The sequence below is a fragment of the Canis lupus genome, chromosome 4 (assembly GCF_003254725.2).
Source record: "Canis lupus dingo isolate Sandy chromosome 4, ASM325472v2, whole genome shotgun sequence".
Lineage (NCBI taxonomy): Eukaryota > Metazoa > Chordata > Mammalia > Carnivora > Canidae > Canis > Canis lupus.
The window spans coordinates 697,565-720,951 of NC_064246.1; the positions used below are offsets into that span (position 1 = coordinate 697,565).

The 23,387-nt window shown below is 39.2% G+C and overlaps 1 protein-coding gene across 33 annotated transcripts in view; it reads right to left on the reverse strand.

Moving 5' to 3' along the window:
- Positions 1–23,387, reverse strand: part of CHRM3 (cholinergic receptor muscarinic 3) — a 502,174-nt gene that overhangs the window by 119,679 nt on the left and 359,108 nt on the right. For 17 of the 33 annotated variants that reach the window (XM_049108912.1, XM_049108905.1, XM_049108907.1 and 14 more), the window contains one exon: positions 4,092–4,258. The exons of 12 other annotated variants lie outside the window; for them this stretch is intronic. The gene's annotated coding sequence lies outside the window, so the exon portion shown is untranslated. Of the gene's footprint in view, positions 1–4,091; positions 4,259–17,462; positions 17,552–23,387 lie in introns of all 33 variants that reach the window. 4 more of the 33 variants (XM_035714980.2, XM_049108908.1, XM_049108902.1 and 1 more) reach the window with 1 other exon arrangement.

Sequence of the window (23,387 nt, forward strand, 5' to 3'; positions counted from 1 at the left end):
CTCCCTGCATGGAGCCTGCTTCTCCCTTTGCCTGTGTCTCTGCCTCTATTGCTCTCTCTGTGTCTTTCATGAATAAATAAAATCTTTTAAAAAATCAGTATTCTGGGTAGGATTTACAAGAAATTTATCTATTTAAATAGATATATTTATAGACACAGACACACCACACACACACTGTAGACCTTCTTGTCCCCTGCTCACCCAACCAGGGTGGTTCTGGAGCCCCCATGCCCCATCTCTTTCTCACCCTTACAAGTGGACTGGTAAGCTTTTATCCCATCTCTTTACCCAACTCCACAAGGACCTAATCTTCCCCCTTCTGCACCACCCTAGTGTCTGCACCTAATGAAATACATTGGGGTTTTTGTCCCCTGGAGCTCTCAGGGCTGGCAGAAATGATACTGAGCCTTCAGTTTGGATCATGATCTCCCAATGTGAAGCAAATCTCTGGATGGCTAGGAAAATGTACCATTCATCTCAGACATCCAAAAAATGAAATTGATTAGAAACACTGAAACATCAACTGTGGCACTTCTATGGCGGCTGAAGATGCAGAGGTACCTAGACAGATCCATTCTTAATTCATCTTGCTTCAGCACATCTTTATTGGTATTACTGAAACTGCTCAGCGTGCCCCTTTGACAGCCAGGCTACGGTGGGACATGCCTTTTTTTTTTTCTTCTGGAGATACTCCCTGTGGGTATCTTCCTGTATTGTGTGTGTGTGTGTGTGTGTGTGTAACTTTACTACTTAAAAGCAATAGTCTGTGAATAATTTTATTGTACATTTTTCTTTTAGTAGTTCTTGCCACAGAAGTCATACCTTTCATGTAACTGCAGAGTAAATGGGGTTTTGTCCTCCAAGTGTGACTTTCATGTCCAGAAAGCTGCGTTTGGAGGCACAAGCAAGGTCCTGGCTCTTGTGTCTGGGCTCTAGGAGACTAATGTGATTTAGGAACTGATAATGCGAGAGCTCAGGGAACTCATCTTCCCCTTTTCATGCTTCTACTAACAGCCTTGTATTTGCCTCTGTTTAGGATTGCACAACTGCCAGGTGAAAGAAGGGGTATTTATCATAAGTAATCCTCAAAAGACTAAGGAGGAATTTCTTAGGTAATCCTCAAAAGATTAAAATCGAACTAAGTGTATATTTACTCAGTGTGGCTGGGAAGGTGCTATTACGGTTAAGAACAGTAAAAAATATATGCACAAGGGACACCTGGGTGGCTCAGTCAGTTAATTGTCTGCCTTCAGCTCAGGTCATGATCCCAGGGTCCTGGGACGGAGTCCTGGGTTGGGCTCCCTGCTCAGCATGGAGTCTACTTCTCCCCTCCCTCTGCTGCTCCCCCTGCTTGTGTTCTCTGTCTCTCTCATTCTCTTTTTCTGTGTGTCAAATAAATAAAATCTTGAAAAAAAAAATATGCACCATTTCTTATCACTTACATACTGTGCATTGACTGGCTAATCTTCAAATTAACTTTCTCTTTCTCCTGAGCATACAGCTAGATAACATTGTCTGGCCTCCTTATAATTTGGTAAGGTCTGGGCACTAGCTACCAGCAGACCATGGGCAGAAGTAACGTGCACCACTTCAAGCTTGGTGCACAGCATCCTCCCATGACCAGTTTTATATGCTCGCTTTCTCTTCCAAATGGTTGCAAAGGAGATACCCTATCTGAACACGGTGGAGCCAGAGGATGGAATGATCATCAAATCGCTGCTCAGAGAAGAGATGCCTGACCAAGAAAACCCAAAGAGTACTCTTGCATAAATAAAATACAAGCTAATGCTGGTTCTTTTTCTTTTTCTTTTAGTTTGCTGAAAAGTAATTTTCATTTACTTAATGGACATGAATTGCATCTTAATTTGCAAACCTTTAAATTTTTATTTATTTTTTATATTTTAATTTCAGTGTAGTTAATATACAATGTTATATTAGTTTCAGGTGTACCACACAGTGATTCAGCAATCCCCTATATTACTCAGTGCTCAGCATAGCAAGTGCCCTCCTTCATCTGCATCACCTATTTCCCATCCCTCTACCTCCCCTCTGGTGACCATCAGTGTATTCTCTGTAACTAAGAATCTGTTTGGGGTTTGTCTCTCTCCCTCTCTCCCTCTCCTTTTCCCCTTTGTACATTTGTTTTGTTTCTTAAATTCCACATATGAGTGAAATCATATGGCATTTTTGTCTTTCTCTGGTTTATTTCGCTTAGCATTATACTCTCTACAGCAAGACTGAGTTCTTTTTTTATGGCTGAATAGTAGTATTTCATTATATATATAATATTCCATTATAAATATATATAAATATATATACCTCATCTTCTTTATGCCCTCATCTACTGATGGGCACTTGGGCTGTTTTCATAGTTTGGCTATCGTAAAAAATGCCGCAATAAACATGGGTTCGTGAATGTCCCTTCAAACTAGTGTTTTTGTATTCTTCGGGTAAATACCCAGGTGCGTGATTCCTGGATTGTAAGGTAGCTCTATTTTTATTTTTTTAAAAGATTTTATTTATTTATTCATGAGAATACAGAGAGTGAGAGAGGCAGAGACACAGGCTGAGGGAGAAGCAGGCTCCACGCAGGGAGCCTGACGTGGGACTCGATCCCTAGTCTCCAGGATCACACCCTGGGGTGAAGGTGGCGCTAACCCCCTGAGCCACCTGGGCTGCCGTATTTTTAATTTTTTAAAGAATCTCTATACTATTTTCCACAGCAGCTGTGCCAGTTTGCAATCCTATCAACAGTACATGAGGGTTCCTGTTCTCCACATCCTCGACAACACTTCCTGTTTCTTGAGTTTTTGATTCTAAGCATTCTAACAAATGTGATGTGATATCGCATTGTGGTTTGGATTTGCATTTCCCTTATGATAAGTAATGCTGAGCGTCTTTTCATGACTTTGAGTTATATTACAAAGTTGTCATAATCAAAACAGTATGATATTGGTACAAAAATAGATACAAAGATCAATGGAACAGAAAAGAAACGTCAGAAATAAACCCACAGTTATATGACCAATTAATATTCGACAAAGGAGAAAAGAATATGTAATCGGAACAAGACAGTCTCTTTAACAAATGGTGTTGGGCAAATTGGACAGCTACATGCAAAAGAATGAAACTGGACCACTTTCTTACACCATAAACTTACACTATAAATTTTTTCTTACAAAAATAAATTAAAAATGTATTAATGATCTAAATGTGAGACCTGAAAACTTAAAAATCATAGAAGAGGGCACAGGCAATAATTTTTCTGATATCGGCCATAACAACATCTTTCTATGCTTTCTAGGCTTCCTGAGAGTAAGGGAAATAAAAGCAAAAATAATCTACTGGGACTACATCAAAATAAAAAGCTTCTGCATAGTGAAGGGAAAAAGCAACAAACCTGAAAGACAACCTACTGAATGGGAGAAGAAGACATATCCAATAAAGGGTTAGTATCTAAAATATATAAAGAACCTAGACAACACCAAATAAACCAAATCATCCAATTAACACAATGGGCAGAAGACATGAACAAACATTTCTACAAAGAAGGCTTATAGATGGTCAACAAGCTAATATTGTTTTATTTCACTCAGGTTTTGGAGTTAATCAACTATATTAGCTAGAACTACCATAATTAATACATGTTGAGTATCCTTTCAAGGAATTAAAATGGCATAAAATATACTATTTTCTATAGTCAAATGAAATTTCTTCCTTCTCTGGTGTTTTAACATAATCTGCAGAGAATTTCATTCAGAGTCATCCAAATAAAAAAAAAGTCAAGTTGCTGCAGCTTGGTAGTTGTCTGATTTCACACCATGAAAATAGTGGCCTTACCTGGGATTCAGAGGAAGTAAAACACTTAATTGAATTAATTATTCAATCTAAGAATGACAGTAAAAATGGCCACAATTCTCATAAAAATGTACTTAATATGTTCTATATTTATATGTTAAAAATATATAAAATATATCAAATATAAAATCTTTGTACACCTATTGGCACATTTAATCCCCCACATATTCTTTGAGATACCCAGTATTAACTTCACAAGTTAGAAGCTGCGGGTAAGGTGTACTGTCACTCACCTAAGGTCCAACAGGTTTGTCAATGGCAGAGCTGTGCTGTGAACTCAGTTGTGCTGATGCTCATGTTCAGTCTCATTAAAAGATGAGTCAGAGAGAGTTGTTTCCACATCCTCTTGCATGGGCCAGCATGATCAGGTCTGCGCTGTGTTTCACTCCCTTGACCTATCCTAAGATCACAAAGACCTCTGAATTGCCAAATCTGATGAGCCCTCTATCACTTCTGCCACCAGAAACTCTGGTCTTGGCTTCTAAGACTTGAATCTTTCCTGGCTTGTTCCCATCCTCACAAGCTCGCCTCAAGCTTTTCCACTTCCTGTGACATCTGCCCCGTGAAGCTCTCACTCTACATATGGGTGGTTTTACTCCACTGCCTGAAGCGCCCCCTACTTTTACCAGCTACTTTGAGGCAGAAACTCTAGTCTCTTCATATTCCCTACAGCTCTTTAGCTGCCTTGCAGGGACACCATGATGACTCTGGCATTTCAGCCTCTAAGGATCCAACATCTAAACTCACAATCTTTCCTTTTCTGCTGGTCTTATTGAGTTCTCTATCTGAAATGGTATCACTGACCTATTTATGAAAGCCAACACCCGAGATTTGAATCTTCTCCTGAGATTCTCCCGGGGTTATTGCAATCCCCCACTAATTAGGCTCCCTGCCTTCTGTCTGGACCCTCTGCCAACCATCGCCGCAATCAAGCCAGAGTGGTCTTTCTGAAAAACACTTGTCATTGAATTTGCTTGCATATTGTCCTTTAATGGCTCTGTATGACTTCAAACTCCCTGGTTTGGCTACAAGATTTTCTACGACCTGGTGTCCTGCTCACCAAACTCCGCTACAGCACTCTGCTCACTCGGTTTTTCCCCTGCCTTCCGTTGTACTAAATGGACATACATGCCTTTAAAAAATAAAACTAGGGACATCTGGGTGGCTTAGTGATTGAGAATTTGCCTTTGACTCAGGGTGTGATCCCTGGGTTTGGGAATCGAGTCCCACATCAGGCTTTCTGTGATGAGTCTGCCTCTCCCTCTGCCTGTGTCTCTGCCTCTCTCTCTGTGTCTTTCATGAATAAATAAAATCTTTAAAAAAATAAAACTAAATCAGACTGCATCTTGACTAAAGCAACACAAGACTTCCTGAAACTAAACTGATAACAGAAGAATGATAGGCTGTTGCTATTGTAGGGGAAAAAGGAGATGGGTTTAAAGTGAAGCTGCTGAATCCCTTCATGATTACTGTGGTGGACCCTTGAACAACACGGGTTTGAACTACACGGGCCCACTTATATAATGGACTTTTTTCAGTAAATGTGGGACAGTACTGTGAATGCATTTTCTCTTCCTTATAATAACACTTCTTTTCTCTAGCTTACTTTATTGGAAGAATACAGTATAAAATACATATAACACATGAGCACCTGGGTGGCTCAGTCAGTTAAGTGTCTACCTTTGTCTCAGGTCATGAGTTGAGGTCCTGGGATCAACTCCCACATTGGGCTCCCTGCTCAGTGGGGAGCCTGCTTCTCCCTCTTCCTCTATTCCTCCCCCTGCTCACTCTCTCTCTCTCTCACTTTCTCTCTCAAATGAATAAATGAAATCTTTTTAAAAACCACATATAACATACAAAATATGTATTCATTGAATGTTTATGTTATTGGCAAGGATTCCAGCCCATAGTAGACTATCAGTAATTAAGTTTTGAGGGAAGGCAAAAGTTGCACTATATAGATTTTCAACTGCTGGGGTTGGTGCTGGGGTTGGTGTCCCACCCCCATGTTGGCCTGAGGACTCAAACAAATCACCTAAGATAATGTGTTTAAAGTATCAGATTTGGGACATCTGGGTGGCTCAGAGGTTGAGCATCTGCCTTTGGTTCAGGGCATGATCCCAGGACTCTGGGATCGAGTCCCACATTGGGCTCCCTGCATGGAGCCTGCTTCTCCCTCTGCCTGTGTCTCTGCCTCTCTCTCTCTCTGTGTCTCTCATGAATAAATAAATAAAATCTTTAAAAACAAAGTATCAGATTTGTTGATATCATGAAAGCACTCACATGTGCACACACAAGCATGCTTGACAGGATTTGTTAAAACATAATAGCACTTAAAGAAAATATTTCCACCCCCTTGCAGAGCAAAGGCTCCTAAGTGCCAAAACAGGAAGGATCTACAAAGGAAATCTTTCCCTGAAGATTAAAATAACAACTGTGACCCACTGGGGATGGCTCCATCCAGAGTCAGTTTCGTTCCCATTTTTTTTTTCAAGAAGGAACGAACCCTTGTCAGTCTCAGATGATACATGTGGGATCAGGAGAAAGCATTGTCCAGGGCAAAAATTAGCTGCGAAAACCACAAAATATTAAGAGATAAGAAGTTAGATCATAAAAGAAAGAAAGAGGAAGGAAAGGAAGGAGGAATGAGGGAAGGGTGAGAAAGAAATCTCACACCAAAAGGAGAGAAAGAAAAAAAGGCAAAAAAGGACAGGGACACTAAAAGGCCCAGAGAAGTACTGAGGCTGGAAGAGAAGAGAACAAGCCATCTTTGGGGTCTCCATGCAGATAGACAGAAAGCCAGGGGCTCCAGTGCTTTTTCTATGTTGATACCCTCAAATTCTCATCTCAACTAAATCCCAAAATCCACTTAAAATAGAACAGCCTTCATAACTTAGATTTGAACTTCAAGAAGTCACATAAACCAGATCTTATAAGGTGTCCCATCCCATTAATTTCACCTTACAGATGCGAAAGAAATGCTCCTACAGGGAGTCCCAGGGGTCCATCGGTAATCATGGGTCACCAGGACGCTGGCCTTGGAGTATGTGGCTCTGTGGGTGGAACAAGAGGCTGGAAGGGTTCCCTCTGCCTCCCTGATTCTGTTTATTCTGGGACCCTCAGATCCTGCCGAAGGAGCCACAACCTTGCCAGGAGGTTGCAGAGCTGGCACCTGGGTGGCGGGATATCGCCAAGTCAGCAAACTGACATACGGTAAATTAGAAATCGAGCAAGGGGATGGAGGAAGGGATGGAAATGATGGGTCACTGTGGATGCAACACTGTTTGGTTTTAATTAACAATTCGGTATGCAAATCTAGTACACAGTAGAAGGAGAACAGGACTAAACCCAAATCACCAAAAAACAGAGCTGGGAGAGACATTATAAATAACGTAGCGCTCACTCCCCCCCCCCCCCCAAATATTTATCAAGGGAGGAGACCTGGTCACAAAACCTGTGTAAGGCCTTGCTGCCAACAAGTTAATTCAGTCCCTAAAAATACAAGCAAATAAAAACAAACCCATACATCGAGATCACTTAGGATTAGTAGGTGATCCTTCTAAATATAAAGACAGGAAAAACAGTCCACTGGCCCTTTGACAAGTGACCAGAAGATAATGTTATTTCTTCCTCCTGGAGGGAATAAGAGTAGAAATGGACTCACAGTCAGAGACCTCACCTTTCTGAAACTATAAGTGACTCTCCTTTAAGGATAGGGCTTTTTATGGCCATTGCACGTGTTTATAATCAGGGAAGGAAAAGTTGGACAAAAAAGGCCAAAATGAATAGGATCTGGCATCCCCTATAATTGTGGCTCTAAGGAGAGGAATGACAGGATCGCGTGTGGGTAATGTCCAAGTCATTTCTGAATCGAATCCAAATCCCCTAGCTGCTATCAGAAAAACACTGTTTGCGAACCCGCCGGCCTATGATCGCCCACCTCACAGCAAGAAACGTGTAGGCTGCCCTTCCAGAATCCTACAGTGTTGTTGGAAACAGGCCAGACAGAGGCGGTGGAGATGAGGAGGGGCAGGAGGGGGCCGCAAAGTCTGTATAAATTCTCATCTGCCAAGATGAATGTGCAGGAGGAGCTGATGCAAGCCTGTAAGATCATAAAGGCTTGGATAGGGTAAAAATGGAACTTTTATAGCCAGATGCTATTAAAACCCACAGTTCTGAGAGGCTGGTGGAGGAGACAATGCCTCGGAGATGTTAGGGCTAAACTGAGGATGAATAAGGATACCACTTAATCAGTATATCGTAAACTTGTGTCACTCATTACTTCAAGAACTGGTAATGGCTGAAAATATGTAGAACTCCAAAGGATGGCTTATGTAATATCAGGTCTAATAGTTCAATTTTCTCTTTTGAGACTATATCCCTAACATGTCAGGATGGAAACTATTTGGAGAGTATATCCTTATGCTTTTGAGTTTAAGGATATAGCCTTGCTGAGTGTGTTCCAGTTAAATGGAACACCAGGGTGGTTGGTCAAGGGTCGAATCCAGCACTGTTTCCCTGAAGCAAAGAAACATCACATAGTGTCTGGAGGCGCAACATTACCATGATCTGAACAATTCAAGCTCATTGCTACTGTCTCTCATAAATCCCAAAATACAGCACGCTGTCTATGACTAAGTGGTTCCTTTGGTTTCTTCTGCACATCACTCGTGTCCGAGTAGCAGAGATCACTAGTTAGCCTTGTGATCTGTGTGCTCAAGGAAGAGAATGCCTTTTTCACTTTTGTGTACACGCATCCCCCTAGGATTCCTGTAAACAAAACTTTTGTGCCTTTCCCAAATTTGTAGCTGTTTACTGGCTTAAAGGTGATATAAGTTCATGTTTTCTCTACCTGAAGGCTTTGTTGCAATTCAGTTAATTGTAACTATTCCATCCCAAAAAGCACAATCCCAGAACAAAGCTTTATGGAATGATGTCAGGTGTTCTTTGTTATTTGAAATGTTAATTACTGATTTAATAAAACACCCATCTCATTGCATTATTAAGCAATCCATGTATTTTTTCCCAATCATAATGGCTTGAAAAATTTTGTCAAATGTCATTCTGAAATCAAGATGTTCTCATTTGAAATCAAGATGCACAATGTTTCGCTTTACCAATCTCTTCTATCAGATAGATGATGATGTTGCTGGGGCTTGATTTTATTTTGGTGGGCTCTTGTTTCTCTCTCTTCTATTTATCCATCGCTCATAATCATCTGTTTAATAAACTTTTCTAGAATACAAATAGTACGGTGCATAACAGAGACAGCCAAAGAACTTTGGTTGAGAGAATTAGCACTCCCACTCATAGATGAAGGATGTACTATTTTACATTGCACTATACAGGCAGTCCCCTGGCATGGACCTCATTTGGTATCTTTTCTTGGGCTAGAGTCTTTCTTTCCAGTCCTTCCTTTTCTACTTCCCCCCTTGCTTTCATGAAATTGTGTGAAGTGTGGCATCTAGTTCTGAGTAGCAATGTTAAGAGAGATGAGAATATCTTGAATGATTCTTTATATTATTACCTTCTTAATAACTGGAACTAGTTTTGAAATTTTACTTGATACTATATTTTATTTTTTTTATAGGAGAGTGTACATGCAAGTGAGCAGGGGGGGACGGGCAGGGGGAGAGAGAGAATCTTAAGCAGGCTCCATCCTGAGCATGGAGCCTGACAATGCTGGGTTCATTCTTAGGACCCTGAGATCATGACCTGAGTTGAAATCAAGAGTTGGACACCTAACTGACTGAGCCACCCAGGAGCACCAAAATACTGTTTTACATATTGTTTTAAGGACTTAAATATCATTAATTCATGTACTTTTTTGTAACGACTTTATAAGGTAGAAACTTATTCCCGTTTTACGGATGAGAATACTAAGGCAAAAACCCAGGGAGTCTGGCTCCATGGTCTCTGCTTTCAGCCACCCTACTATGCTGCTATGGAGGCAACAGAAGAAACATCTACAGAGGCCAATTCATCGCCTGATGCCTTTTTCAACAAAGAAGACTGTGAATGAAATGAATGGAGAAACAAATAAACCAGCACACATGAGAATACAGATGCACAAAACCGGTCACACTTCTTGAACTACAACATCCATAATATGTCTACCATGTATACGACACATATGACAGGATGTCAGATCTACAAATACCTGTGCAAGTTAAAAGCCTCAAATGGATAAGAAGCAACTACAGGGCACCATTGCCAGGTGGTGAGATCTCCCTTCTCACAAACTTGCCTATATTGCACTAAAAACTTCTCCCTTTCCCCTGTTGTCACTATTAGCAGCAACATTAAACCTCAGTCTGCTTCTCCTCAAATTCTGCTCTAGATAATCTATTTCTTCTCTCTATATTCCACAGATTATTCAGTGAGTATTACAATATGTCACACATTTATTTGTCCCATAACATGATACGGTCCACAATCCATCTTTTGTAATACCCTGAGCTTTCTTCCACCCAAACATGGAAATCCTGAGCAAATGTGCTCCAGGCATTGCCACAGGCAGCTAGGGGACCACAGTAACATGTAGACATCTGGGAAGTTCTAAGAATAAGCTAAAGCTCAATAGAATTTTCTGTTTCAGGAGATTCGTGACACTTCATTCATACTACAAAAGTCATATGTGTTTTTAAGCCTGTTTTTCACAGCAGAATTCTTTTAGGTAAAGTTTGAAAGTTGCAAAAATCCCTCCCATCTGGATGGAAATCTTAAACATTTTCACAGACGGTCCTTTACCTTCTAGAAAGCTGACTGTCTTACGTAGACAAAGAGTACCTGGATTTCCCAAATAAGTACTTTTCAGAGAGTGATATTTAGTTGTGCAAGGCTGTGGTTCAAATATGCTTGGAGAAGTAAGTAGGAAAACTTTCAAGCCTCAAACTACTTCTTGAATAATAAATAGAAAAGTGTTACTGGATTATTAGTGTGGACGTCAAAGACAAAGTTATTGTTTGATATTTTAGTAATTTGCAAAACTGATCTAAATTCTTTTTATAACTCACCTAAAGAAGTAAAATAAACTTTTAGGCCATGATCCCAAATTGGATCAGACAAGGGAGGCTGTCAGATAAGGGAGAAATATCAAATAGCATTTATTGCAAAGTTTCAATTCAGAAGAGCTCCAAAAAGACAGAATTCATATGAAGAATACATGTGAGGTCTTTGGCTTTTTATTTTCAGATCCTTATTTTCCACCAAGATTGATTCTCTCTTCTATGACAGAAAGAATTCCAGAACTATTGCGTACTCAGGTTTAAGGAATCCATTTCCCCTTCCTCAAATCCTTCCCTCTTTGTACCTCAGAGTGGCTATCAGGAAATGCCTGAGTGGTATATGGTGTCCTTTTTTCTGTGAAGGGAAAGCCTTCCTGATCCTTCTTATTAGTAGGAATATCTGACAAGGCGGGGATCAGACAATTTTTGTTTCTAATTTGAGGGACTTCACCCACATCCTTCTATGAGCTGATGCAACCTCAGATTTTGGAGAAACTTACTGGATGGAAGTAAGAGTGAAGAGCCCCAGATGGTTAGCACTGTTCTGAAACAGGATGCAATTCCTCAGATTCATTTTACTTAATGATATGTCTGTCATTGTTGTTGAACAAAACATTAGATTTTAGCAAAGTATGTCATCCAAGAACTTCAGATTCAAAAGAAATTTTATTTTGCATGGGTCCCTAAATTACATGCTATTTTTCTATATCTTGATTGTACAAATCTTTCTTTTCCCTATATTGAAATAATATTTCAATATTATTTGCCTTTCATGATTATTTGCATGAATATTTGATATTTGATATGAAGATTAAACAACACAGGAACTGCTATGTGTTGTAAACACCTCATTTTAAATTAGTACGTTGTCTAGGTATCCTTACTTTGACCGAACACTTTAAAAGCACCTAATTTATATCCAACTAGACAGAGCCATGACTACACAAAGAACAATGACACCAGTGAATTTAAATGGAGATTGAAAGTCAAAGGCACAGAAGAATCTATCAAGATCCCTGCTGCTGGTATGCCGATCATGGGGCTCACAGTGGCTTGAGCTTGAGGCTAGCAATCTTGATTTGATCCTTACCATGATCCCATGAGATAGATACACGGTATTTTCATCTATTTTGTAGCTAGGGCAAAAAGTGCAGAGAAGTCAAGCAATCATCTCAGGTTCCCATAGCTGTGATTAGAACTAGAATCTTCCTGTCTAATCTCTTTATGATTTTTCTTCCTAGTATATCCAGGTCCAGTCACCTGCTATTCTGATAATAGTAATCAATACTGGCACAGACAGTATTTGCTCACCAGATTCATCCTTCCTCCTTCTTTCATTTAAAAAATATCCTTACGTCTTGAGGTAACATGTAGAATTTCCTTTAATTAAGGGAGGCCATTTTCATCCTCCCAAGTCTAGGAGTTGAATCATGATTGATGTAAACTAGTCACCTTCATCTCATTTCCCTTGACTAATGATTGATAGGTGAATGGCCATGGGTAAGGGGTAAATGAAATGTAAGGCAAAGACTACTCGTAAAGACTTCTTTTTCAGAATTAAAAGACCATGAAGAGAGGCCTTTGCTCCTATACTTTACTTGCCTCAAATGTGGATGTGATTCTTAGTGGTGTGTAGCCAACCTGCAATGAGCATATGCAAATAAATAGTAAATGTAAAGATGAAAAGTGCATTTGCCCCTGTTGCCAGCACTGAGCAGGTAATTAAGGATCAACACATGCCTTCCTCTAGACTTCATATATGAGATAAGTAAACACTTCATTATCTAGGCCATTAACAGGGTACTCTATTACTTACAGTTGAATACAGTCACTATGACTATAGCTATAAATCAACATCTTAGAATGTGTTATTCGACTTAAAATGCAAAAAGTTTTTGTGTTGGCTACTTAGATGGTGCTGAAAACATCTGAGTCCACAAGCAAAAAAGCATATCCACGTATGCACACATTTCTACAGATCATTAATGAATAATCCTTTTCTAGATGGGGATATTTAAAACATTTTGCCATATGAGTCTCTGTTGTAGACTTTACTGAACTTTTTTAAATTTCAGTGTATAAATTTGAGTGTAAACATCTCCCTATTGTACCTCTTAAAACATTTCTTTGACTAGAAGTCTCCATCTGTATAGATTTAATGAGTGTGTACTGTGTGCTAAGCTCTGTGCTGAGTATGGAGATTCAGAAATGACAAGACAATAGCCCTGCCTGAAGAAACCCAGTCTAACAGTGGATATGCAAATGGAAATATTAAAATGTTGGGAGCAATTTTTGCCTATAGGCAAAAGTGAGAGATCATAGAGAAGGGGACGTTGAGCTGGGACTGTGACATATATGAGGAAGATCCTGGAGGAGAAGCAGGGCAGGAGCCAATTAGAGAAAAGGAAGCATCATTTGTGCAGAGAGGAAGTCACAAAATGGCATGGTGTGCTGTGTAGCGTAAAAGGGGTTTTCCAGATGAGGCAGGATGATTTGAGATGAGATCAGAGCAGGTGGCTGGGCAGATCACAAACTGCCTTAGAAGCTCTAATAAATTGCTTAGGGTCTATCCTATAGACAATGCAAAACAACAGAAGGTCTTTAACCAGTGGAGAGACAGGCTCAGATTTTAGATGATTCATTATTTCAGTATTTTCCTGTAATGTAAATATAATACATAGTCATGTAAAAGTTTAAACAATACAGAAGTATGTAAAAATGTAAAGTACATAAAAATGGAAAATTTCCTTGCCTTCATACCTATCCTCTCTCAGAAGAGCATCTAGTAATATTTGGTGTGTATTCCTCTGGATTTTTCTTTTTTGTGTATACTGTATCACATATTTTATCCATTTATTCCTTTGCTTGCATCTGTCTCTGTCTGTCTGTGACTCTCTCTCCCTATTATACATTATTTGTTTTAGAGAGGGAGAGAGAGAGAGCGAGCGAGCATGTGCACATGTGTGTGTGCAAAGGTGGGGGGTAGAGAGGGAGAGAGAATCTCAAGCAGACTCATGCTGAGCATGGAATCTGGTGCAGGGATTGATCCCATCACCCTAAGAACACAACTTGAGCTGAAATCAAGAGTAAAAGGCTTAATGAACTGACCTCCCCAGAGGCCATTATTGTTGTGGTGGCTAGTTTCTTGATATAAGAGCAGAGTCAAGTAATCATGGCAGAGATGGAATAGCATGAAAAACCAAAAGTATTACTATTTGCCCGTTTACAGAAAAAGTCTGCTGACTTCTGGTATAATATATATGCATTAGAAAAAATGTCATCATTTTTGTATTCACAGACACTTAGGTCACCCAATTGTTTTGTCACAAATAAAAGATTAACAAATGTTTTGATACATAGTATCTGCATCCTTTTAAGTGAGTTTTCTGTAGAAGAGACTTCTAGAAGTGGATTTGCTGTATGAAGAGATTTTCTCTAATTTTTTTCTTTTAAGGAGGGAGTCCTGGTGGTAGTGTAAAGGAGTCTTAGGGCAGATGGATCCAGTAGGAGGCTATTCCCATAATCCAGGCCAGAGGTGAGGAAAGCCTGAAGGTGAGAACAGGCAGAGGTGTTTGAACTGAAGGGAGAACTATTGAGAATGCCACACTGGATAAAGTCAACGTGGAAGGGAGGCGTTAAGTGCTTCCAAGGTTAAAATGCTCCTGAAATCACAAGATGTGTAACTTACCCCCTGAGAAAAAGGATAAATACCATTGGGAATACTAATTTAAGGTAATATATTTTCTTGAACATCACTTCTCTAACAAATCGATGAAAAACTCACACATGCACTTTCATTTTGTGATAAGCGAGATTGTGAACAAAGATTTGTGATTCTTCGTATTACCAACGTTAGCTATTTTCAACCCAACAGTTCCTGTGTGGCTGTCAGGATCCTGTCTTTCCACCTTCCTGCCCATGGTGAGCCTTCCCTGGTCCTGTAGGGCAGCTGTCTTCATTACAACTCATCATCCACCACAGGGCTGACAACATGCAAAGGCTACCAGCCTGAGTCCCTCAAGTTAAGATTCTTGAAATGTTTATTCAGGCGCCTAACTTTTTTCTGGATCACATTTTCATAGGAAGTCACATATTTTCTGTATATATCCTCACATCACAAATTAAACATATTTTCATATTTCACTAAAATTGTTTATTTCATTGACCATGTTTCACAAAGAGATAACTTTTCCATGTCACAGGCATTACTGATTAAGCTCAGATGATTGGAAGGCCACAAAGTCATATGGATATATACACACAGGTACCATCGAGGCTCACCCACAGCCTGGGAATCCATTCGGAAGTAGACGTCCACAAACGTTCATTGAATTTGGCCAAATTAGAAACTAGTAAATCAAGCCACCCACCATGCCTGGGTGGCTCAGTGGTTGAGGTCATGATCCTGGGGTCCTGGGATCGAGTCCCACATCAGGCTCCCCACAGGGAGCCTGCTTCTCCCTCTGCCTCTCCCTCTGTGTCTCTCATGAATAAGTAAGTAAGTAAATAAATAAATAAGTAATCTTAAGAAAAAAGTAACTAGTAAATCTGAAAATGCCATGGGGGTCCGTTGTTCAAGCACTGTTCAACATGTTTTAATATAGAGTCTTGGTGAATATTAAACCAGAATGCTGTGAAATCTATAAAGTACTTTAAAGATGAGGTAATATCACATTTGTGGTTTGTTGTTTATCATTGCAATTTTTAAGAGGAAAGGAGCTGCTGTAACAGAATCTGACCAAAAGAAAGCTACATTAGTTGCCCTCAAGAACAGGTAAGTCCCAAACAAATGATTCCTGATCCTCAGAAGAAAAAGTGATGGAATTATTGAGTGATCTAGAAAGAGAAGACTATAGCAACGAAGCTGATAGCAAAATGTCATGATTCCTTTTTGAACGTGGGGTTTATACAACTGTTCTATATACTGAATAGGTCAGTAATCATATGACCAAAGTTCACATTTTAAAAATATTTTTATTTTTCTTAAAGTCTTTATTTATTCATGAAAGATAGAGAGAGAGAGAGAGAGAGAGAGAGAGAGAGGCAGAGACATAGGCAGAGGGAGAAGCAGGCTCCCAGTAGGGAGCCCGATGTGAGACTCGATCCCAGTACCCCAGGATCATGTCAACCACTGAGCCACCCAGGTGGCCCCAAAATGTGCATTTTATTATTTTTTTTTCAAAATTCGCATTTTAAAGGAAAGAAGATCCTGTGGCTGTCTCAGTCTGTGAGAACCAGAGTTCTTAGCTCTGGCCAACATAATAGCAGCCTAGATATATTTGCTTGAGATCTCTGAGATCAGATCCAGGCAACCAGGGGTAAGACCAACGAAAGCCCAGTTTCAACAGCCAGCCAGGGATGCCAAGGCAGGTAGGTGGTGATGCAATGGCTATTCTTTGCTACTTACTGCCCTGATTCCTCCCACCCTGGAAGGGAAAAGCAAATGGATCCAAGCTGTCAACACTCCCCCTACAAAGCAACTGAATTGAAGAAACAATTCAAAATGCTGATGTGGGCAGCCTGGGAGGCTCAGCAGTTTAGCGCTGCCTTCAGCCCAGGGTGTGATCCTGGAGACCTGGGATCGAGTCCCACGTCAGGTTCCAGCATGGGGCCTGCTTCTCCCTCTGCCTGTGTCTCTGCCTCTCTCTCTCTCTCTCTCTCTGTGCCTCTTATGAATAAATAAATAAAATCTTAAAAAAATGCTGATGTGCAAAATCATGCAGGACATGTTCTGAAGAAAAAAATAACCCACTGATGTTCTGGCCTGGCCCCCATGCAGAAGTATGGAAAGGACAGAAGAAAAGGTTAAATCTGGAAAATGTTTCTAACTCCTGCACAAGAAATTCATGCACAGTCTAAGGATGTCAATAAAGGAAGCATCAGATCCAGAAAAAAAGAATTCAAAACTACAAAGAAAAGTTTAGAATGAACAATTCCTCTATTTCTTACTGCATTTTTAAAAACTTAGATTTAAAATTCATTTAATCCTGCTGTACAGTTATTTTTTTACATTTATTTCCACCAGGTTGGGCTCTCCTCGAAGGCATGAGTCCTGCTTTATTTATTTTTGTATCTCCCTCTCCTCCCTCTGTCCCTTCCCAACTCCAGTAACTATTAGGCATCATAACAGTTACATAATTTTACCCCTTTCTGACTGCTGCCAAATCTTTGTTTTAGTATTTTCCAGAAAAGGCATTACCTTTAAACAATCAGTTTGATGGAAAGTGATACTTTGGAAGTGAACACTAATCCTGAGGTATGCTTTAGGAGAAAAGATTTCTACTGCCAAATAGGTTTGAAAAATGGGATATATGCTATTCTCCTTTCGGGTCACAATGCATATTAGCAAATTAAAGGCTCTGAGAAGAACTGCAAACAGGTCAGTTTGGTCTTGCTTATCCTAGTCTTCCCTATTTTGCTGAATAAGAGTACTTTTTTTTGCTTTAATCATTTCTATGGAAATACTCTGGGATTATTGCACTTCAGAGCTTTGTACTTGAAGTGTGGTCTCCATGGTCACCAGCACTGACATCAACCGGGAGCTTGTGAGAAATATCCAAGATGATTCACACACACATCAGTGTTTGTAGAACACACCTGAGGAAGCTCTGGTGTCCTGGAAAGGGTGTTAGCTTTGGAACCAAGTAGATCCATCTGATTCCATCAGTTACAAATTGTATGATCTCCTGCCAGAAAATACACATCTTGAGTGGTCATGGTAAAGATAATACATAAATCACCTGGCACATGAAAAATAATCCATAAAGTGTAGGAATTAATATTACTCATGCTCTTTATATACTTCACTCATATATTACATAGTATATAATTATAGCCCTTCATTTCAAACGATCACCAGAATTAATTTGTTAATGGTTTTGATGTTTATTAAAATTAAAGGTGAATTGTGTAAAACCCAAAAAGTTCCCTTTTACTCCTCCAAAGGAGTTTTATTTATTTATTTTTTTAATTAAATTAAATTTAAAAATTTTAATTCTAATTAGTTAACATATGGTGTTATGTTAGTTTCAGGTGCAAAATATAGTGATTCAACACTACCCTACATCACCCAGTGCTCATCATGAGTGCACTCTTTCATCCCCATTACCTGTTTCACCCATCCCCCACCTGCTTCCCCTCTGGTGACCATTAGTGTGTTCTCTGTAGTTAAGAGTCTGTTTCTTAGTTTGCTCCTCTCTCTCTTTTTTTTCCTTTGCTCCTTTGTTTTGTTTTTGAAGTTCCACATGTGAGGAGATCCTACGGTATTTGTCTTCCTCTGACTGACTTATTTCACTTAGCAGATGGCAAGACTGCATTCTTTTTTTGGCAGCAACATTCCACTGTACCTGTATATACCACCCCTTCTTTATATATTCATCTATCAGCGGACCCTTGGGCTCCAGAAGTTGTTTTTATTATAGGGACCTACACTTTTGAAGGAATGGACAGTGTTTTACAAAAGTTCTAGTTGGTTCTCTATGATGGTTTTCCTTTTCCTGCAGGAGAAATGAAAGACACAGACTTGGAACTTAAGTCTTGAATCTGAAAGATTTAGATCCCTAAATCACATTTAATGAGGGTCACATTTAATGCCGTTAAATTAATAATCTAACATTTAATTGGCATTGCAACTTCAGTTTATCTTAGGCACATATAAACAATATGCATTAAAAAAATCACACCAGCCTGATTTTCATGTTGTATGTAGCAGACATTAACTGAACTATCATTAGAAAGAAAAATATGCAAGTCCATTGGGAAAGAGGTGAAAATGAATAAGAAAAGATTTGATTAGCAAGCAAAGGTCCCTTCTGTTCACATTTTTTCTTTTTTTTAAGATTTTATTTATCTATTTGTGAGAGACTCAGAGAGAGAGGCAGAGACACAGGCAGAGGGAGAAGCAGGCTCCCTACAGGGACCCCAATGCAAAACTCAATTCCAGGACCCCTGGATCACGACCTGAGCCAAAGGCAGGTACTTAACCATTGACCCACCCAGGTGACCCTCTGTTCACATTTCTATGTTTGCTAACTTATTTAATATAGAGCTTGTGAACTCCATCTTTATTTTCTACCCACACATGCTTTAAACGGCCAAAATTTTAATTTTTCCTTAGGATTACAGAGTCCCAGAAATTATGTGTTTCAGTCTCTCTCTAATCTTCTCTATGTTATATTATCTGTATTATGTATCACATATAACTCACATGATATATATATATATATATATATATATATATATATATATATAAGATTTATCTGAGAAAGAGTGCAAGTGCACTAAAGGAGGGAGGGGCAGAGGGAGAGAGAGAATCTCAAGCTGACTCTCTCCTGAGTGTGGAGCACAATGTGGGGCTCAATCTCAATACCCTGAGATCACAACCTGAGCCAAAATCAAGAGTTGGATGCTTAATCAACTGAGCTATTCAGGTGCCCTGCATAATATATATTTTTAAAGGCTTGGGAGGTCCTTTCCCAGTTACCTTTCTCTAAGTCTTGCAACATTTCCTTAGAAGTAGAAGAGACATACAGCATTTTTTTAATAGAGCACTTCAGAGGCCTCCAGGCGCTTAAGAGTTGGGCAAAGGGATACACAGTGTTTTACAGGCAAAGCCAGGATAAGAACTCAGGTTTTCTGTGTGGTTTTGTCATTGCCCTTGTTGTTTATATGCCATTCTTCTACGAAATCTACTATTGCATCAACACTAAGTCTTCTCGGATATAAAGACACAGTGAAATATCACTTGGCCATAAAAAAACGATGGGGTCTTGTCATTTGTGACAACATGGATGGGCCTGGAGGGTATTATGCTAAGTAAAATTAGTAAAAGAAAGACAAATACCACATGACTTTATTTAGATGTATAATCTAAAAATCAAAATAGATGAACAGACAAAAAAAAAAAAAAAAAGACAGAAACAGACCCATAAACACAAAACAAACTGGCAGTTGTCAGAGGGGTGTGTGAGAGACAAGCTCCAGTTCCAGAGTGAATCAGTCATGATGAAGTACAGGGAACAGAATCAGTGCTACTGTAATAGTGTTATATGGTGACAGATGGTAGCTATACTTGTGAGTGCAGCATAACGCATAGTGATGTCAAATCACTTTGTGGTACTCCTGAAACTAATGTGAAATCATGTGACTACAAAAAAAAAAAAAAAAAAAAAAAAAAAACAACCCCCAGAACCACAAGTCTTTCGGAAGTTTGATTCTCTAGTGTGGGAGTCTGCATGTTCTGAAAGTAGCTTAGCTGTTGGAAGCTTGTGTCTTCCTGATGTAGAAAACACTTCCCCATCTACCTAGCAGGAGGATTAGTGTGATCCATAGCTGTGAGAACACAAATCTTCTTCCCCTTGAAGTGTCTGTATTGGATGTCACAAAGAGAGTGCATCCTAAAGTTGAAGATGCTACTATCTGAAACTTCTTTATTTGCAGTATTACTAGTCTGCATTTACTTATGCTTAAAGGACCGTGGCTATTCATTGTGTATTTCAATAAGCCTTGGCAAGACAGTACGCTGTGATACGTGTACTGTTTTTTCCTCTTTCTCTGCACTTTATTTTCTCTTTATGACAATACATCCATTTGATGATAAGCTCTCAGAATTTCAGTTATTTATACAAGCCATTTCTTCTTACTTATCTCACCCATTTCTAGCATTTTTGTTAAGAAAGTACTCATTCATTTTATTGTTTCTTTCATTGCTAGTTCGATCCCCACCCCCTCCACGTTTGACCATAAAAATGCACACTGAATGTACTCACTGCTTGAGGGTCTTTTTACCATATTTCATATGTTCTTATATCGAATAAAATAGATAAAAGTCAGAAGTTGGGCTCTTCCCCTACAATGCCACCTATGGTGTCAGGTAAGAAGGAGACTTCAATTTTTATGACCATCCTGACACCAGCAACATCAAGAAATTAAACTACTGGTCTTTCATCCTCAAAATGTGTCTTCAGTTCATTTCTGTCAAATGTCACAGACTGTCGAAATAAAGTCTGCATAGGTTTCTACTGTCTGTTGCTATACACAATTACCATTACAAACATCATAACTAGTGCATAACTAATGCATAATAATAAAGCATTAAGCAGGTACTTGACCCTGAAGAGAACTTATTGTCATAGGAATGGGGACTTAAAAACTGCCAGCTAGGCATAGAGGCCAATGGCAAGGGGACCTCTTGGTTTCCTAGAAAGCAATGGAGAGCAAAGGGGAGAACAGAGATGGATTCCCAGGCTCCATGAATAAAGAGACATCTCTACACAGGTTTGCTGGCTTCCACAAAGAAAGATCAACATCTCTCCAGAGAAACCTGGGCAGCAGCCTTTGGCACCTCTAGTACCTTCCAGAACTTTCTGAGGGAGGCACCCTGAGACTAAAATGAGGGAATAAAATGACAATCTCCAGGTCTCTTTCATTTCCAGACTACTACAAGTTATGTTTCCAGACAGAGCTAGGAATTTTTTTTCCTGGAATATCCTGAGTCATAGAGCATGGTAAAATGGCAGAAAAGGCTTTCTAGAGTCATATAACTTCACGTCAGTGGTGGCTAATCAACTGTATGACTAAATTCCTTCACAGGATCACAGTTGTCATCCAACAAAAGGCAGTTTCAGGTTCACTGGACAAGACTCTTTTGAATAGTAACTGTATGAAGTATGTCTTTACCTGTTCAGAATTTGTCAAGCCAGGAGATAAATACGAGGAGAAGTGGCTAGAGAACAGCCCTTCTTTGCCAAAAATATTCTATTGAGTTAATGAAGCCTAGTTTATCAACCTATTATGCTATCGTTGGACATTCACAAGCTAGCAGAATTCTTTTCTGTGATGAAAAATTGCATGCACACACAGAAAAGACATGAAGGGATTCTGAGAAGTGGAGTTCCCACAGCAGCTGCATAAAACCCCTGGATTTGTACTGTCCCATACCCAAATCTTGGGCTCAATACACACACTGGAGCAGTTGATCTGCTCCACGGACTCCCTGAGAGAGCAATCCACCTCAGATGGAAACTCAGTCAAGGTCCATGCACCACACAACCTCTGTGCTAATATTCTCCTCTTTCCCTTCTGTTCTGATGGGAACATCTTCTGCATGCAAAAGATAATCCTTCCAATTTAGCTTCAATTTTACCCTTTTTTGGTCCACATTTCAACAAACACTGTCATTAACTTATTATTTGTTTTTTAAAAAGATATATTTATTTATTATTTGAGAGAGAGAGAGCATGAGCATGTGTGTTTGGGGGAGGAGATATAGGAGAGGAAGAGAGAGAATCTCAAGCAAACTCTGTGCTGAGTGCAGAGCCTGGTGTGGGGCTTGATCTCATGACCTGAGCTCACGACTTGAGCTGAAATCAAAAATTGGATGCTTAACTGACTGAGCCACCCGGGCACCCCAACTCACCATTCTTAAAGAGGAATACAAAACAACTTAAAAATAAATAAATAATTTCAGGTGGCATAGTAACATAAATCACTAACTCATATATAATGGGAAAAGAGTTGGCAACATTGTCAATTTATGATATTTAATGGTCATCTTACCCCCAAGGAGTTAAAGAAATGAAAGCTCACTGAGGACAAATGTTTTAGGTTGTCTTTCTAATTTTTAGTGCCACAATCTGGGAAGTAACTAATATATTTTCTTTTCTCCTGAAATTTGAAGGAATTCATGGGCATTCACAGCAGCACTTTTTCAGGAGGGTCCAATCTCCAAACCACAAACAATAATATTTACTATCTCCCATTTTATAGCACTTTGATGCTTTTAAAGTACTCCACAATATATCCATGCATTTGGGATTATTTGTTTGACACAGAATTGTAAAAATTTCTATTTCTGTTTAGACTATGCTACTAATTAGCTATCTGACTTGAAATAGGATTCATTTCTTTGAAACTATTCAATTTTAGGAGTGCCTGGGTAGCTCAGTCAGTTGAATACAATACTCTGGATTTCAGCTCAGGTTGTGATCTCAGGTCTTGAGATCGAGCGTTGTTGGGCTCCATACTCAGCAGAGATTCTGCTTGAGATTCTTTCCCTCTGCCCCACCTACCTCCTCGTCCTACTTGCATTCCCTCTCTCTCTAATAGGTAAATAAATCTTTAAAAAAAGTTAAAGAAAAAAAAAATAAATAAAAAATAAAAATAAATAAAAATAAAAAAGTTAAAGAAACTACTCAATTTTATTATTTGTAAAATGGAAATAATATTTCACAAATTAGCTGTGAAGTTTATATATATATATATATATATATATATATATATATATAATATATTCATGATACAGCAAAATGCCAAGAAAGTTATTTGAATACTAGGCATTCTTTCACATGCCTGAAAGCAGTTAACACAGTACCCACTGAAATGTTAGTCAATGTTCATAATAGTTTGCCATGTTTTTCGTTTACTGGCTCTCAATGCTAAGGCTAGTACTTTGGTTTTGATTATAGGCAGTGGTTGTTCTTTTTTGTTTGCATGTTTTCTTTGTTACAGCATGATAATTTTCTG